The sequence below is a fragment of the Pseudoliparis swirei genome, chromosome 4 (genome assembly GCF_029220125.1).
Source record: "Pseudoliparis swirei isolate HS2019 ecotype Mariana Trench chromosome 4, NWPU_hadal_v1, whole genome shotgun sequence".
Taxonomy (NCBI): domain Eukaryota; kingdom Metazoa; phylum Chordata; class Actinopteri; order Perciformes; family Liparidae; genus Pseudoliparis; species Pseudoliparis swirei.
The window spans coordinates 1,270,723-1,289,204 of record NC_079391.1 but is presented as its reverse complement, the minus strand read 5'-3'; positions in this window follow the sequence as shown (position 1 = coordinate 1,289,204).

The window sequence follows — 18,482 nt, the reverse complement described above, 5'->3', positions numbered from 1 at the left end:
GGAAGAGTTCGTCTCATTTGGAGGAGGAGGAGTTTGTCTCATTTGGAGGAGGAGGAGTTTGTCTCATTTGGAGGAGGAAGAGTTTGTCTCATTTGGAGGAGGAGGAGTTTGTCTCATTTGGAGGAGGAAGAGTTTGTCTCATTTGGAGGAGGAAGAGTTTGTCTCATTTGGAGGAGGAGGAGTTTGTCTCATTTGGAGGAGGAGGAGTTTGTCTCATTTGGAGGAGGAGGAGTTTGTCTCATTTGGAGGAGGAAGAGTTTGTCTCATTTGGAGGAGGCAGAGTTTGTCTCATTTGGAGGAGGAGGAGTTTGTCTCATTTGGAGGAGGAGGAGTTTGTCTCATTTGGAGGAGGCAGAGTTCGTCTCATTTGGAGGAGGAGGAGTTTGTCTCATTTGGAGGAGGAAGAGTTCGTCTCATTTGGAGGAGGAGGAGTTCGTCTCATTTGGAGGAGGAAGAGTTTGTCTCTCGTCTCTCTGAGTGGAGTAACGCCTCGGCGCCGTGAGGCCGGCTGGAGTTTGTTCTACAACGACCCGCCAGCGCCATCGGACTACGAGGCGCCTTCAACAAACCGACTGATCTTAAGCCCTCATTGCCCCTCCTAAATTATTTACAAACATATTAGAAAATGTATATAAAATCAAGAAAAATAACAAAGAACATTATATATATATATATATATATATATTATACATGTATATATATATATATATTTTGTTAAATATATGTATATATTAGTGATGTGAAAAATAACGCGTTAACCCTCCTGTTATGTTTGTTTCTTACATACAGCCGTGATGTTCCCGGGTCAATTTGACCCGGTTAATGAATCATCCAAAAGTGGTCAGAAACCAAAAATTCTAAAAACTATAGTTTGTACATCATCACCAACAACATTACTAACAATTAAATCAGTTTTAAGTGGAATTGAGTTATTTACCCTCCATAGATCAGAGTTCAATCAGGAGCACTCACTCGTTTTAATGAAAATACATGTTCAAACAATTTTTTAGGAAAATTGAAAGAATCTAAATCTAAATTGCATTAGTCTACCATAACATGTATTTTCTCCTAAATTTTATTTGCATTTTGTACGTTTTTTTTTTCATGGGGTGATGTAGATAAATAGAGATGAGACACCTGTGCTGTTCAGGGTCATAATGACCCGCCCACTAAAAATCAAGCCAAATGAGGCATAAAGGATTTGTATTGAAAGTAAACGTTAGTTATGTTTATTTTTAGTGTTAAGATGCATAAATTATATGATAAAAGATGACCAAAGGCCAGCACACAGTCATCCTCTTGGTGCAGTCGTATGTATCTGCAGAGTGTAATGTTGTAGGACTGCTCAGCAACCATTTTGTATGTTTGGCCTCCTCCTGATATGTGTGGGTGGAGTTTTCCTGCAGGAGAAAATAAAGGTTCCCGTCAAAATAGTTTCTGTATTTCTCGCACAGGTGCGGTCGTTAGAAAGTGTGTGTGTGGGTCTGAGATTGGGATGAGACAGGGTGTGTCTCTCCCAGTCAGACAGACAGTATATTAGAAGTACTATACTACATATGTATTAGTTGAGACATGAAAGAAACCCTCACATTAGTGTCCCATGTCCAATAAAGGTGTATTTAGGTGTGTGTGTGCTGATATGTGTGTTGTGTGTGTGTGTGTGTGTGTGTGTGTTGGTGTGAGTGTGTGTGTTGAAACTTGGTGGGAGGGAGTAAGAAAGACTGCCTACATTTACAAAGAAAGAAATAGTCTAAACGTGACTCTTTTGGTGACTTTTAGCCTTCACTTTCACAGCGGGTCAAATTGACCCGGGAACATCATCTCTGTTATATAAACCTGCAGGGGGTTGCAAATACATGATATTTATTTCGTATTTTTGTGTACGTTGATTACACTAAATAAGGTAAGCAGAAGAAGTTTTATACAGAAAGAGCACTTAGAAGTATTTTTCCTAGATTTTCAAACTTTGAAACGGGTCAATTTGACCCGCAACATAACAGGAGGGTTAACTCAGTTAATTCAATTACAGGTTAAACTAGTTATTTTAACGCATGCGCAGAATGAGCTTCAATCCGTCTGTTGTTGGTCGTTGGGACGAAAAAAAAGTCACTTGCAAAATGAGCTTCCAATACACCACAGACGGTACAGGCAGCAGATCTGTTCGCCAGTAATGATCCTTCCATGGGTTCACCTCCGGAAACCTGTTACTTCGACTTACTTCCTGTAGATCAGGGTCTCAACACGTCGATCGCGACCTGCCAGTCGATCGCGGCGTAGTGTCGGTAGATCGCATGACATTAAAGAGATTGGCCCGCCCCCTGACATGTTCTCTATAGCACGTCTTTGTTCTATTATTAAACTAAACGTCTGTTGTTGATCGTATCTCCACAGCAGCATGTCATTTCTGTCTCTTCGCGTTGCGTTAACACTTATCGATCTCCGTCTGGCGCGCCACAGAGCTCCGTGCGCGCGCATCGGGACCGAGCAAAAAAAAAGTAACTTGTCAATCTGTCCACCTGTCCGGGCCGGTGAGGGTTCAGCTTTGCAGCGGTGTCCCCGCTGTCCCTTTCATCACGGCCCAGTTCATGAAGAAAACCCACACAGTCAGTTTGCCTCAGCAGCTGCTAGAGGAAGACTAGAGGCCTTTAGATTGTATCATGGTGGAGTTAATGGTTGACAAACAAGAGAAACATGTTCTGTTTAACCTCCTGTTACCTTTACATTTACTAACATATTTTACCCTCGGGGTCAATTTGACCCCAGCAATTAAAACCTCCAGAAAATTATTAGAATTAATATTGCTTCCCAAGTTTAAGTGTGAGGTACTTTATGTTTGTTTGTTGACTACCTAAATAGCCCTTTTAAATAAATAAAAATGTTGATATTTCTTATATGTTTGACACAGTGAAAAACAGCCTGGGGTCAAATTGACCCCAAAGAACACCGACATTAAACATTGAATGGGGTCAAATTGACCCAAAAGGCAACAGGAGGGTTAAACATTCTGTTTAGGATGAAGATGTATTAATGTTCCATATGGAAGAAAACTGCTAAATAACTGCTGAGTTGCAGCACCATTGTATAGAAGAATGTATAAATGTATATATCCGTCTTCTGTCATAAATTTCTATGTTCTCACAAAATATACCGAGAATATCGGTAATATGTGATTAATCATGATTAATCCACAAAAACCTGTGATTAACCCGATTAAAAATGTTAATCGTTTCACAGCCCTAGTATATATATATATATATATATATACACTACCGTTCAAAAGTTTGGGGTCATCCAGACAATTTTGTGTCTTCCATGAAAACTCACTTTTATTTATCAAATGAATTGAAAATTGAATAGAAAATATAGTCAAGACATTGACAAGGTTAGAAATAATGATTAATATTTGAAGTATTAATTTTGTTCTTCAAACTTCAAGCTCAAAGGAAGGCCAGTTGTATAGCTTATATCACCAGCATAACTGTTTTCAGCTGCGCTAACATAATTGCACGGGTTTTCTAATCAGACATTAGTCTTCTAAGGCGATTAGCAAACACAATGTACCATTAGAACACTGGAGTGATGATGAAATGGGCCTCTATACACCTCTGGAGATATTTCATTAGAAACCAGACGTTTCCACCTAGAAGAGTCATTTACCACATTAACAATGTATAGTGTGTATTTTTGATTAATGTTATCTTTATTGAAAAAACAATGCTTTTCTTTGAAAAATAAAGACATTTCTAAGTGACACCAAACTTTTGAACGGTAGTTTATATATATATATATATATATATATATATACACAGATATACATCCACATACATCTTCCATATAAATACAGTACATGTCAATCACACTCTCAAGAATTATTTTGTAAATGATTCCTTTGAAAACCAAAATAAATGATTCAATAGGAAAAAATATGATAATGTAGGGAACTAAGGACTTGGCGAGGGCCCTTTAAGGAGAGGGGCGTAACCCGGGTGACGGGGTGTGAAACGAGCAGCAGGAAGTAAAGGTAAACGAAGAGTCTGGCGTTTCCTTTCTGGCCGTTTGTTTCTCTTCCCAACACCTGCCTTTACCTTTTGTTCCGCCCTTTCCTTAAAGGGCCTCGTGATCGTCGCCTCGGGTAAAGCGAAAGAAAGCAGGTAACAGCTCGTTAACAACTCTATCTATTTTTCAAAAAATACGTTTAAAGCCAGTCAGGAAACATTATTTGGGGCTGCAGAACTCTTCAGAGGGCTGGAGGCCCCTGACATCGACTAACGACGGCCCTGTTAGCAAGCAGCATGAGCGGTGGGGGGTGACATTACCAGGAGTCACATGACTCCGTGAGAACACTTTCTTCCCTCCAGCCAGGTGCACATTGAGATGCACGCCCGCTCCCGAATATTGAGCCGCTCTGACGAGCGTCTGATGAGCTGCTCCGACACGTGATTGGCCGCCTGTAACCCGGGGGGGCGGGGGCTCCTGATTGATCGGCAGGGCGGCCGAGAGAGAGAGAGGGAGATGATTGATTGATCGAGGTTGGTTAGGTGACAAACAATGCAGCGCCCCGGCCCGTCAAGGTGCGGCGCTGTCAGGAACAATAAGCCCTGATTGCCTCTTCTGGCTTCACACCCCTCACCCCCACCTGTCCACCTTTAGGACATACAGTCGCGCACACACACACACACACACACACACAGACACACACAGACACACACACACATCACTCTGGCTTCAGGAAGTTCAGGATTCAGATGTTCGAGATGACCTCAAACTAAATATCAACTATAAGCAAGGCCTCGCACATATTATTCATATTACTGCCGATTCTAGAAAATTAGTCTCCAGGATATCCCTTTGAGATCGCCGAGATTACGAAGCTCGACTTCAAAGGCTTCCAGTCGAGCCCCAGGCGGCGGCCATTAACCCCTCGCTCCTCACCAATCAGCTCGCGTCTTACACTCTTGGTTTCCCTTTTCCTTTTGATAGAGCTTTGGTAATACTCCATAAAATAAATCTGATAAAACCATTTTCCCGCCCCTTTTCTTGTAGTCTAACGGAGCCGCGGCCACATCCTGTGGGCGGGGCTCCGGCGCTCCGGCGTGGCGTCTCCTCCAGCTCCTCCGCTCGCCACGTCTGCTCTGCACATTTTGCTTCTCGTCCCACACGGATGTTCCTCTCTGGTGGGCATCACTGGCATTTTGCTTTAATTGCTCGGCGCTCTCTCCCTGTGTGTGTGTGTGTGTGTGTGTGTGTGTGTGTGTGTGTGTGTGTGTTGGCCTATCGGTAATCTATTCTCCTCCTCGGCTCGGTCTGGATCCGTTGAGCTGGCAGCGGGGGGGGGGGGGGGGTAGTGCATCCTCACGCAGGGTTAGATGTGGAGACATACTTGGCTGGCTTTCCCTGATTGCAACTAAAGACCAGATAGCTCAACTCGTCCGGAGGAGTGTGTGTGTGTGTGTGTGTGTGTGTGTGTGTGTGTAGGGGGGGTCCCTCTCGTATTTCAGTGGTTCCCTGCTCCTCCGCGGTGCTGTTGAGAGATTAGGATGTTTAATCCTGGGCAGAATAATACGAGGATAATCTGAGCAGTTTGAGGCTGTAATCCGTCTCCGAGCTTCAGAGCCGAGAGACTTCTTTAGGAGAGAGAGAGAGGGAGAGAACGCCGGGATGAGAGGAGACACACGGGAGGAGTTCAGAGAGGGGAGAGAGAGGAGAGAGAGAGAGAGGAGAGAGAGGGAGAGGGAGAGGGAGAGAGAGAGAGAGAGGGAGAGAGAGGAGAGAGAGGGAGAGAGGGAGAGAGAGAGAGAGAGAGAGGGAGAGAGAGAGAGAGAGAGAGAGGAGAGAGAGAGAGAGGGAGAGAGAGGGAGAGAGAGAGGGAGGGAGAGAAAGATAGAGGACCCCCGTAGTCCTAGACTAGATGACCCCCGTAGTCCTAGACTAGAGGACCCTCATAGTCCTAGACTAGATGACCCTCATAGTCCTAGACTAGAGGACCCTCGTAGTCCTAGACTAGAGGACCCTCGTAGTCCTAGACTAGAGGACCCTCGTAGTCCTAGACTAGATGACCCCCGTAGTCCTAGACTAGATGACCCCCTTCCGTACCGCCGAGCCTCAGATGATGGATCCTCATGACTTTGGGGATTCCTTGACGTTTTTCTCCTCTTGCGCCACCTTGTGGTCAACATTCGCGGCTTTGAGGGAAATCCCAACGACTGTAACTCGGCATTTCCTTCTCATTATTTAACCCGTGTCGTGTAATCCCCCGACTCACCAGCAGGTGAAGTAACTCCTGGACGGCGGTGTCGATCCACGGGGCGAGGCTCCTCGCGGGGTCAGCCGGGTCTTCACCTCCTCTTCTGCTTCACCTCCTCTTCTGCTTCACCTGCTCTCGACTGTCAGGAATTTTACAAATTGAAAAATATAGATTTCTTTTTCCAAAAAGGATTCGAGCCGCAGAGGTCGGAGGTCAGAGGTCACTCGGGCTCCACGCACCCAGAGGCCCGTTTGAGAGAGGTGAGTAATTCAAGCGGCGCTCGGAGGGCGGGCGGCGCGTTACAACGCCGGCAGAACGGGGGCGGGAAAAAAAAAGAAGGGAAAATGTCCGAGGGCAAAGGTCACGTGTTTGGGATCATACCTAATTAGCGGTTACCATGGAGACGGCTCCGCGAAACAAGGACGACGGGGCGAAGCGACGGAACGTCGACTGGAGGACAAAGAACTCGTGTTCACGCCGTCCAGCAGCAGCTCATTAACCGCTGAACTCTGATTGGTTGAACCGGGTCACAGATGTAAAGTTTAAACCAATCAGAGACATCCGGTTCCACCGTTACTGAAACGATGATGTCATCACGGCGTGGGCTCGTCGCTCTGAGTTCGTCAACACGATGACGTCGTCACACGGCCTCGGCTCCATCCATGGAGTCAGATGACCAGCCGAGGACATTTAATTAATATTTAGGGGCATTTAAAGTAAATATGGGGCTTTTTTAAACTTGTGAAAAAACATTTAACCTTTGTTAAAATAAATTTATATTAATAATAATAATAATTCGAACTTATATAGCACTATTCTGAATACACAAAGATGTACATATATAAATATACTTATTTAGGCTAACAGTATATGAGAAATGATCAAAGAAATGACAATAATAAGACTATTAGGTAATAATAAGATTATTAGACAATAATAAGATTATTAAACAATAATGAGACTATTAGGTAATAATAAGATTATTAGACAATAATAAGACTATTAGGTAATAATACGATTATTAGACAATAATAAGATTATTAAACAATAATAAGACTATTTGGTAATAATACGATTATTAGACAATAATAAGACTATTAGGTAATAATACGATTATTAGACAATAATAAGATTATTAAACAATAATAAGACTATTAGTTAATAATAAGACTTAGACAATAATAAGACTATTAGGTAATAATACGATTATTAGACAATAATAAGACTATTAGTTAATAATAAGACTATTAGACAGCAGTCTACAGCTTCAAAGAAAACTTAAATCAGACAATCACATTGAATGTCATTCTTATTTCTTCGTGGTTCTTTATTGTTATTACATTTGTTAAACAACTATTAATAATTGTAATTTATTTCTTTGTTTTTTATAATTTCAAATATAAGTTATTGATTATATTTGTGTAACTATAACTAGTCCAGAAAACACAGATAGCCACACAACAAAGAACCAAAACACAATTATTATGAATTCATTCTAATATAAATGATGATGATTATCAGAGTGCATTGTGGGGCATCGTGTTGCCCTCCGGTGACCTCCGGGGCAACATCACATTCCTCCCTGCGGCGTTCCCTTTGCTCTGCGGCGTTTCCTCTCTCCTCTCACCTGCTGCCTCGTGTTCTTCTGAATGAATTACACCAAGAGAGTATTTTTAAGCATCTTCAAGGTCTAAAAATCATAAGCAATCAAAGCTCCAAGGTCGCGACCTCGACATCAGAACGGTTAATCCCCGAGCCCATGATTACGGCTCCGCGAGCCGGAGCAGAGATGCTATCTGGGAATCGACTGTCTGCTATTGATGTCGGTGTCATTATCTCCAGATTGGCTCTGAATTAGAACAATGGCCGTTTGAAGGAGCGTTTCCTCTTCCTCCTCCTCTTCCTCCTCCAGCCGGCTGCACGTGGGACGCATTAGGAAACTCGCCATTAGCCCAGATATCTTCATTTCTATCTCCACACACGCCCTCGACCGTGGGACCGATGTATGATAACCTGGCGCTGAGCGACTGGAGTTAGTCACATGAGCTTCATTATCGTCTTAATAATGTTTAAGCCCCGCCCCTTTGAGTCCTAACCTGGCGCTGAGCAACTGGAGTTAGTCACATGAGCTTCATTATCGTCTTCATAATGTTTAGGCCCCGTCCCTTTGAGTCCTAACCTGGTGCTGAGTGACTGGAGTTAGTTACATAACCTCCCTATATAGTCTTATTAATGTTTAGGCCCCGTCCCTTTGAGTCCTAACCTGGCGCTGAGTGACTGGAGTTAGTTACATAACCTCCCTATATAGTCTTAATAATGTTTCACAATGTACTTGGTGTTTCTTTTCCTATTAAAATTATTTTTTTATTTTTTATTATCGCATTTTACATTGATAAGTGTAATATTTAAGTTATGTTTTGAAAAAAATACAATGTTAAAACGCTAGCTTATATAGAGTAGTTACTTCTGCTTTCCTCACATTAAGAATGACCAGAACATATTTGATACAGCATTATACAAAAATGTATAAATATGTAGATGTAATCTTAAGCCCCGCCCCTTTGAGACCTAACCTGGCGCTGAGTGACTGAAGTTAGTGTTACATGAGCTTCATTAGCATCTAAATAATGTTTCACACTTTTTCCTCAGAGTTTATTTTTGCTTTTATATTTTTTTTATTTCATATCATCACTTATTACTTTGATAAGTGGAACATTTAAGGTATTTTATTGGAAAAAGACATGAAATAAAAATGTAAAAAAGTGAACACCAATGTGTTCCCATGTATTAGGTTATATATCGTATAACATTATACATCACCGTGTTTGATACGTACAAACTGATATACATATGTATGCCCCGCCCCTTTTTGAGCATGCATTGAGTTATTTATAGTTGTAGCTGCTGACTTAACTTTATAAATGTGTTTGTTTTACCAAAATGTATAAACATGTAGATTTAATGTGAATATGAAGCCCCTCCCCTTTTTAAGCATGCATTGTTGTTATTTATAGTTATGTCTTACCTAACATTACAAATGTGTTTGTATAAACATGTAGATCGAATGCGAGTGTGAAGCCCCGCCCCCTTTGAGAGCAGGGGGAGGAGCTCGGAGGAGGCCGACTGCTCACTGGGTCACAGGCGGAGCGCGGAGGACCGAGTGTTGTTCCCAGAAGTCAGTGCAGCGAGTCGGCGTGCGTATGTGTGTGTGTGTGTGTGTGTGTGGGTGGGGGGGGGGGGCTTCCCTCCTCCTTCCCAGCTGCTGGGAACGATGGAGATACCAGCAAATCTGTGTTTGTTCAGCCACTCCACAAATACCCCCTCTGCAGATTGCGTCTGGCCGAGGAAACGCCACTTGACTGGGGTCCCGGGCCCTGAGACGATTATTGGTGGCGGTGTGTTCCTGGGGGCCGCTTTTTATAAACGTGCCAATAAATTTCACATGTCCAGCTTTGTTTTGCTTTCATTAGCCTGTAATCTGCGTCCCAGGGCCGCCGCGCTGCCGTCAGCCGCCGGTGTTTTCTCTGGAGCCGGTGATTGATGCCTGGAGAGCATCATTACCCCCGCGGGCTCTGGAGGTCCACGCCGGCTCCATTGACACACAAGTGTATGTATGTATGTATGTGTATATACAAAAATATAATATATATATATATATTTTTATATGCATCTGTATTTACAAATAAAATATAATATATGCATATATTTTTTTATAAATATGTGTATATATATATAAATATATATACATTTTTGAAATGTCCCCACTGTGGGACAAATAAAGGAATATATCATATCAAAATATTTATAAAAAAATATATACATATATTATATTCATACATACAGATACATGTAAGACACATTTTCACCGTGGGCCACATCAGCGTCATGGCCGCCTCTTAAAGGGCCGGTACTAAAACACTGTATAAACTACTCCTCAACATATTAGTTAGTTAAATAACTCTTTTTGCATTCAATTATTGTTTATTTGAGTGTAGAAATAGTGAACATACGAATAATGTCCCTAATAGTATAACATACAGCAATTTCATTTGAAACCTTCAAAATAAAAGCACAGGATATTTCTCTTACGTTAAGAAAAGGTGATCACATGACTTTCAGGTCGTCAGGGGCCACATGAAATGACAGGCCGGGCCGGGCTTGGCCCGCGGGCCTTGTGTTTGACACCTGTGCAGTAGACAGAGCATGACGTGATAGTACGAGTATATATGTATAACTATATATATGTATGTGTATTTATGCTGCAGGTACATGGTGGTTGAATACGAGCTGCTCATGTTTCATCGCAGGCATAACTTTCTTCCTCCTCCAGGTCCGTTTGACTCGTCCTCTCCTTGTTTGTGAAGCCGGCTCGGCCATAACTCTCCATAACTCTCCATAACTCTCCTCATATGCCGCACAGCCTTCATATCTGTGACGTCTCCTGCAGCTAATGGACCGGAGGAATCTGACCTGCCAACAACCTCTCCCCACAGCGCGAGCATTGTTCATCTTTTTCCTTTGAGAACTCATATGCCCGCAGCAGCCGGCTATTAACTTGACATTTACAGTACTTTTTATTGACTCTTGAGTGCATTGATTCATAACAGTCATCCGAGTATCATCTCCCGGGATGTTAGTCGCCCGGCGCTGGAGCGTCACGCCCCCTCCGTCTCCACTCTCATGGAGACGGAGGCGGCGCTGCACACGGCCATGTCGCCGTAACCCGCCGGTGTGAGTGTGAATGTGTTTCCGCATGACTAATGGATGATGTGTGCCGGGCCCCGTCGGCCCCTCCAGACAGCGAGCGCTGGGAGCAGGAGAGCCAGGTGTTCTCTGTGTTGGCCTCACCTGCAGAGAGGAGGCAGCAGGTGCTCCTCCTCTCAGGTCGGGAGTGATGGCCGCCGCCCGCTGACGGGCTGTTGGGGGGTGGAGGCCTCCCCACAGCAGTGGACATGTTCTCTTTGTACATACACCGGTCGAAAGTTTGAGAACACCTTCGTCTCTCTAAAGGACAGAGCGACACTTTTAAGGGTTTTAATGGTCCGTCTTTTGTTAATTGCCTTTCTCTCGCCAATATAAGAGGAATATACGACTTCCTGCAGGAACACTGTCCACATAAAGCTTCAGAGGCGACAGTCCGTCCCCTCACTGCTTTATACACACCGTCATCAACACAAGTTCAGACACCTGGAGGAATCATTAGCATCAACTCAAAGGCTTCGTTTACTTCAGCTGCAAGTCGTTAACCCACTTTTTTTTGTACATTTTTTTTAAAAACAATTCTCGAATATTTATATATATTTTTTAATTTAATTTCATCTATTTATTCATGTTATTTTTGTTGTTGTAATAAAATGTTATTTTATTTATTTTATTTATTTTATTATTTCATTTATTTTAGTTATTTTAGTTATTTTATTTATTTTATTTATTTATTTCATTTATTTTATTTATTTCATTTTTTTTATTTTTTTTTTTATTTTTTTTTTATTATGTTTTATTTTATTTTATTTTATTTTATTTTACCAGAGCGTGCTGGCCCAGACCAGCAGCAGCAGCACGTCACACGAAGATAATACAACATCGAACAGGAACAATATAAAAAAAGAAAAGTAAACATATTTCAGATGTCAACATGAATAAAACCCAAACTAAGACTCAAGTCATCCTCACAGGTGCACACACCTCCGTCATAGGAAACATCTACGCCCACTTGACCCCGTGACTTGTTCCCTCAAACCCTTTCTGTGTAACTCTGAAGTGAACTTTATTGTTCTAAACCTTGGAGTTTGACCTCTGGCAGTTTGCCGCTGACCTTTTCCACCATCTCAGGTTATTTACCGGCTTCAATTCCCATAAATACTGGAGAAAAAGTGTGAAATGTTCCGGAACCTGTGAGCATCAGCGCACCGGTACACCGTGAGAGAGACGGCCCGACGCGGTGGAGGTCACCTGTGTTTGGTTTCCATAGTTACGGACCACTGGGAGAGGAAACCGTAAACACGTCACACCCTCCGTCTGGTGAACGCCGTGTTCATGTTGACTCTTCCTCCTCTTCCTCTTCGTGTTCTCATGAAGTCTTCATGTTGACTCTTCCTCCTCCTCTTCCTCCTCCTCATGTTATTCTTCTAATTCCAGGTCGAGTGTTTCCCCGGCCCGTCGTCGAATGGACTCCACCTGTTCAAACGGGGGGGGTCAAGGGGGTCAAGGGGTCAAGGGGTCAAGCGGGTCCCGAACACGGTGAAGTGTTCAGGAAGTGGGTTCAGGCTTTCGGCCCGGGACGTTTCCTCGGACAGGAGTGAAGCCCTCGGGACCGGAAACCATTGGCTGAGCTGTGAGATCTCTTTAACGAGCGTCTAACTGGAACCAGGCCGGCTCGGGGGGGGGGGGGGGGCCCCGGGGGCCGGCGGCGGGGTCGGGCCCTCGCCATCCAGAGCGCTTAACGCCATGTTTTTACGGCCTCGTCCGCGGGAGTCTCCTTGACACGGCCGCAGTGAAACGTCTACAAGGGATCTCTAGGGGGGGGGGCGAGCCGTTAAAGTTATCCGTGTTTACGTGAGACGGGGACTACGGCGGGCGACATTTAAACAACGTGAGAGAGCGGCGCGTCGGGGGGAAAATGGACCGGAGCTCGAGTGAATGTGAAGGGGTCAGTTTTGTCCTTGGGGGGGGGGGGGGGGCGTGTCATGTCCTCTCTCTCTCCTCCTCTCTCTCTCCTCCTATCTCTCTCCTCCTCTCTCTCTCTCTCTTCCTCTCTCTCTCCTCCTCTCTCTCCTCCTCTCTCTCTCTCTTCCTCTCTCTCTCCTCCTCTCTCTCTCTCCTCATCTCTCTCTCCTCCTCTCTCTCTCTCTCTTCCTCTCTCTCTCCTCCTCTCTCTCTCTCCTCCTTTTTTTTTTTCCCCCCCCCCCCTTTTTTTTTTTTTCTCCCCCCCCCTTTTCCCCCCCCCCCCCCCCCCCCCCCCTTTCCCCCCCCCCCCCCCCCCCCTCCTTTTTTTCCCCCCCCTTTCCCCCCCTTCTTCCCCCCCCCCCCTTTTCCCCTTTTCCTTTTTTTGGGTTTATTGGGGGGGTTTTAAATTTTTTGTTTTTTTTTGGGGGGGGGCGCCCCCGGGGGGGGGGGGGGTTTTTTTTTGGGGGGGGGGGGGGGGGGGGGGGGGTTTTGGGGGGGGGTTTTGGGGGGGGGGGGGTTTTTTTTAAGGGGGAAACCCCCAAGGGGGGGCCCTTTTGGGGGGGTTTTGGTTTTTTTTGGGGGGGTTTTTGGGGGTTTTTTTAAAAACCCGGGGGGGGGCCCCCCCCTTTTTTGTTTGGGGGAAAAAACCCCGGGGGGAAAGGGGGGGGGGGGGTGGGAAAAAAAAAAAAAAAAAAAAAAGGGGGGGGGGGGGGGGAATAAAAAAAAAGAAGGGGGGGGGGGAAAAAAAAAAAAAAAAAAAAAGGGGGGGGGGGGGGGGGAAGAGGGGCGGGGGGGGGGGGGGGAAAAAAAAAAAGGGGAAAAAAGGGGGGGGAAAAAAGGGGGGGGAGGGGGGGGCCCCCCCCCCCAAAAAAAAGGGGGGAAAAAAAAGGGGGGCCCCCCGGGGGGGGAAAAAACCCCCCAAAAAAAAAGGGGGGGTTTTTAAAAAGGGGGGGGTTTTTTTTAAAGGGAAAGGGAAAAAAAAAAAAAGGGGGGGTTAAAAAGGGGGGGGGGGGGTTTTAAAAAAGGGGGCCCCCTTTTTTTTTTGTTTTTTTTTTTTTTTTGGGGGGGGGGGGGGTTTTTTTTGGCCCCCCAAAAATTTTTTCCCCAATTTTTTTCCCCGGGGGGGAAAAAAAAAAAAAAAAGGGGGGGGAAAAAAAAAAAAGGGGGGGGGAAAAAAAAGGGGGGGGAAAAAAAAGGGGGGGGGGGGGGAAAAAAAAAAGGGGGGGGGGGGGGAGGGGGGGGGGGGGGGAGGGAAAAAAAGGGGGGGGGGGGGGGGGAAGGGGGGAAAAGGGGGAAAAAAAGGGGGAAAAAAAAGGGGGGGGGTTTTTTTGGGGGGGGGGAAAAGAGGGGGGGGGAAAAAGGAGGGGGGGGGGGGGGGGGGGGGGGGGGGGGAAAAAAATAAAAAAAAAAGGGGGGGGGGTTTTTTGGGGGAAACTTTTGGGGGGGGGGGGGGGAAAAAAAGGGGAAAAAACCCCCCAAAAGGGGGGGGGTTTTTTAAAAAACCCCCCCAAAAAAAATTTTTGGGGGGTTTTCCCTTTTTTTTTAGGGGGGGTTTCCCCCCGGGGGGTTTTTTTTTTAAAAAAGGGGGGTTTTGGAGGAAATTTTCCCTTTTTTTAAAAATTTTTTAAAAAAAAGGTTTTTTTAAAAAAACCCCGGGGGAAAAATTTTTTTTAAAAGGGGGTTTTTTGGGGGGTTTTTTTTAAAAAAAAAAAATTTTTTTTTTTTTTGGGAACCGGGTTTTTTTTGGGGGGGGAAAGGGGTTTTTTTGGGGGGGGGGGGGGGGTTTTTTTTTTTTTAAGGGGAAGGGGGTTTTTTTTGGGGGGGGGTTTTCCTTTTGGGGGGGGGGTTTTTTTTTGGGGAGGAAAAGTTTGTCTTTTGGGGGGGGGAAATTTTTTTTGGGGGGGGGGGTTTTTTTTGGGGGGAAAAAGGGGTTTTTGGGGGGTTTTTCTTTAAGGGGGGGGGGGGGGAAAAAAGGGGGTTTTTTTTGGGGGGAAAGGGGGGGGGGTTTTTTTGGGGGGTGGGTTTTTTTTGGGGGGGGGGGGGGGGGGGTTTTTCCTTTTGGGGGGGGGGAAAATTTTTTTTGGGGGGGAAATTTTTTTTTAGGGGAAAAAACCCTTTTTGGGGGGGGAAAAAATTTTTTTTGGGGGGGGGGGGGGGGGCCCTTTTGGGGGGAAAAAAAACCCCCCCGGGGGGGGGCCCTTTAAAAAAATTTTTTAAAAACCCCAAAAACCCCAAAAAAAAAAAAAAAAAAAAAAAATTTAAAAAATTTTTTTGGGGGGTTTTTTTTTTTAAAAAGGGGTTTTTAGGGGAAAAAATTTCCCCCTTTTTTTTTTTTTTAAAAAAGGGGGGGGGTTTTAAAAATTTTTTCAAAAATTTTTAGGGGGAAAAAAATTTTTTAAAAAAGGTTTTTTTAAAAAATTTTTTTAAAAAAAGGGGGGGGGGGGAAAAAATTTGGGGGGGTTTTTTTAAAATTTGGGAAAAAAAATTTTTTTTTAAAAAAAAGGGGGGAAAAAAAAGATTTTTCCCCCAAAAGGGGGGGGTTTTTTTTGGGGGGGGGTTTTTTAAAGGGGGGGTTTGCCCCCAAAATTTGGGGGGGAAAAAAATTTTTTTTTTTTTTTAAAAATTTTTATTTGGGGGGGGTTTTTTTTTTGGGGGGTTTTTTTTTTGGGGGGGGGGAAAAAAATTTTTTTTTTGGGGGGGGGGGTTTTTTTTTTTTTTTGGGGGGGGGGGGTTTTTTTTTTGGGGGGGGGGAAAAAAAAAACCCATCGGACTACGAGGCGCCTTCAACAAACCGACTGATCTTAAGCCCTCATTGCCCCTCCTAAATTATTTACAAACATATTAGAAAATGTATATAAAATCAAGAAAAATAACAAAGAACATTATATATATATATATATATATATTATACATGTATATATATATATATATTTTGTTAAATATATGTATATATTAGTGCTGTGAAAAATAACGCGTTAACCCTCCTGTTATGTTCGTTTCTTACATACAGCCGTGATGTTCCCGGGTCAATTTGACCCGGTTAATGTTGAATCATCCAAAAGTGGTCAGAAACCAAAAAATTCTAAAAACTATAGTTTGTACATCATCACCAACAACATTACTAACAATTAAATCAGTTTTTAGTGGAATTGAGTTATTTACCCCTCCATAGATCAGAGTTCAATCAGGAGCACTCACTCGTTTTAATGAAAAATACATGTTCAAACAATTTTTTAGGAACATTGAAAGAATCTAAATCTAAATTGCATTAGTCTACCATAACATGTATTTTCTCCTAAATTTTATTGCATTTTGTAAGTTGTTTTTTTCATGGGGTGATGTAGATAAATAGAGATGAGACACCTGTGCTGTTCAGGGTCATAATGACCCGCCCACTAAAAATCAAGCCAAATGAGTCATAAAGGATTTGTATTGAAAGTAAACGTTAGTTATGTTTATTTTTAGTGTTAAGATGCATAAATTATATGATAAAAGATGACCAAAGGCCAGCACACAGTCATCCTCTTGGTGCAGTCGTATGTATCTGCAGAGTGTAATGTTGTAGGACTGCTCAGCAACCATTTTGTATGTTTGGCCCCTCCCCTGATACGTGTGGGTGGAGTTTTCCTGCAGGAGAAAATAAAGGTTCCCGTCAAAATAGTATCTGTATTTCTCGCACAGGTGCGGTCGTTAGAAAGTGTGTGTGTGTGGGTCTGAGATTGGGATGAGACAGGGTGTGTGTCTCTCCCAGTCAGACAGACAGTATATTAGAAGTACTATACTACATATGTATTAGTTGAGACATGAAAGAAACCCTCACATTAGTGTCCCATGTCCAATAAAGGTGTATTTAGGTGTGTGTGTGCTGATATGTGTGTTGTGTGTGTGTGTGTGTGTGTGTGTGTTGGTGTGAGTGTGTGTGTTGAAACTTGGTGGGAGGGAGTAAGAAAGACTGCCCTACATTTACAAAGAAAGAAATAGTCTAAACGTGACTCTTTTGGTGACTTTTAGCCTTCACTTTCACAGCCGGGTCAAATTGACCCGGGAACATCATCTCTGTTATATAAACCTGCAGGGGGGGGTTGCAAATACATGATATTTATTTCGTATTTTTGTGTACGTTGATTACACTAAATAAGGTAAGCAGAAGAAGTTTTATACAGAAAGAGCACTTAGAAGTATTTTTCCTAGATTTTCAAACTTTGAAACGGGTCAATTTGACCCGCAACATAACAGGAGGGTTAACTCAGTTAATTCAATTACAGGTTAAACTAGTTATTTATTTTTAACGCATTTAACGCATGCGCAGAATGAGCTTCCAATCCGTCTGTTGTTGGTCGTTGGGACGAAAAAAAAGTCACTTGCAAAATGAGCTTCCAACTAATCTGACCCCTACAGACGGTCTGTTATCGAATTCAGGTTGAAACTTGTTCATTCTATTTGAAACAACAGTCGATCGCGACCTGCCAGTCGATCGCGGCGTAGTGTCGGTAGATCGCATGACATTAAAGAGATTGGCCCGCCCCCTGACATGTTCTCTATAGCACGTCTTTGTTCTTTTATTAAACTAAACGTCTGTTGTTGATCGTATCTCCACAGCAGCATGTCATTTCTGTCTCTTCGCGTTGCGTTAACACTTATCGATCTCCGTCTGGCGCGCCACAGAGCTCCGTGCGCGCGCATCGGGACCGAGCAAAAAAAAAGTCACTTGTCAATCTGTCCACCTGTCCGGGCCGGTGAGGTTTCAGCTTTGCAGCGGTGTCCCCGCCGTCCCTTTCATCACGGCCCAGTTCATGAAGAAAACCCACACAGTCAGTTTGCCTCAGCAGCTGCTAGAGGAAGACTAGAGGCCTTTAGATTGTATCATGGTGGAGTTAATGGTTGACAAACAAGAGAAACATGTTCTGTTTAACCTCCTGTTACCTTTACATTTACTAACATATTTTACCCTCGGGGTCAATTTGACCCCAGCAATTAAAACCTCCAGAAAATTATTAGAATTAATATTGCTTCCCAAGTTTAAGTGTGAGGTACTTTATGTTTGTTTGTTGACTACCTAAATAGCCCTTTAAATAAATAAAAAAGTTGATATTTCTTATATGTTTGACACAGTGAAAAACAGCCTGGGGTCAAATTGACCCCAAAGAACACCGACATTAAACATTGAATGGGGTCAAATTGACCCGAAAGGCAACAGGAGGGTTAAACATTCTGTTTAGGATGAAGATGTATTAATGTTCCATATGGAAGAAAACTGCTAAATAACTGCTGAGTTGCAGCACCATTGTATAGAAGAATGTATAAATGTATATATCCGTCTTCTGTCATAAATTTCTATGTTCTCACAAAATATACCGAGAATATCGGTAATATGTGATTAATCATGATTAATCCACAAAAACCTGTGATTAACCCGATTAAAAATGTTAATCGTTTCACAGCCCTAGTATATATATATATATATATATATACACTACCGTTCAAAAGTTTGGGGTCATCCAGACAATTTTGTGTCTTCCATGAAAACTCACTTTTATTTATCAAATGAATTGAAAATTGAATAGAAAATATA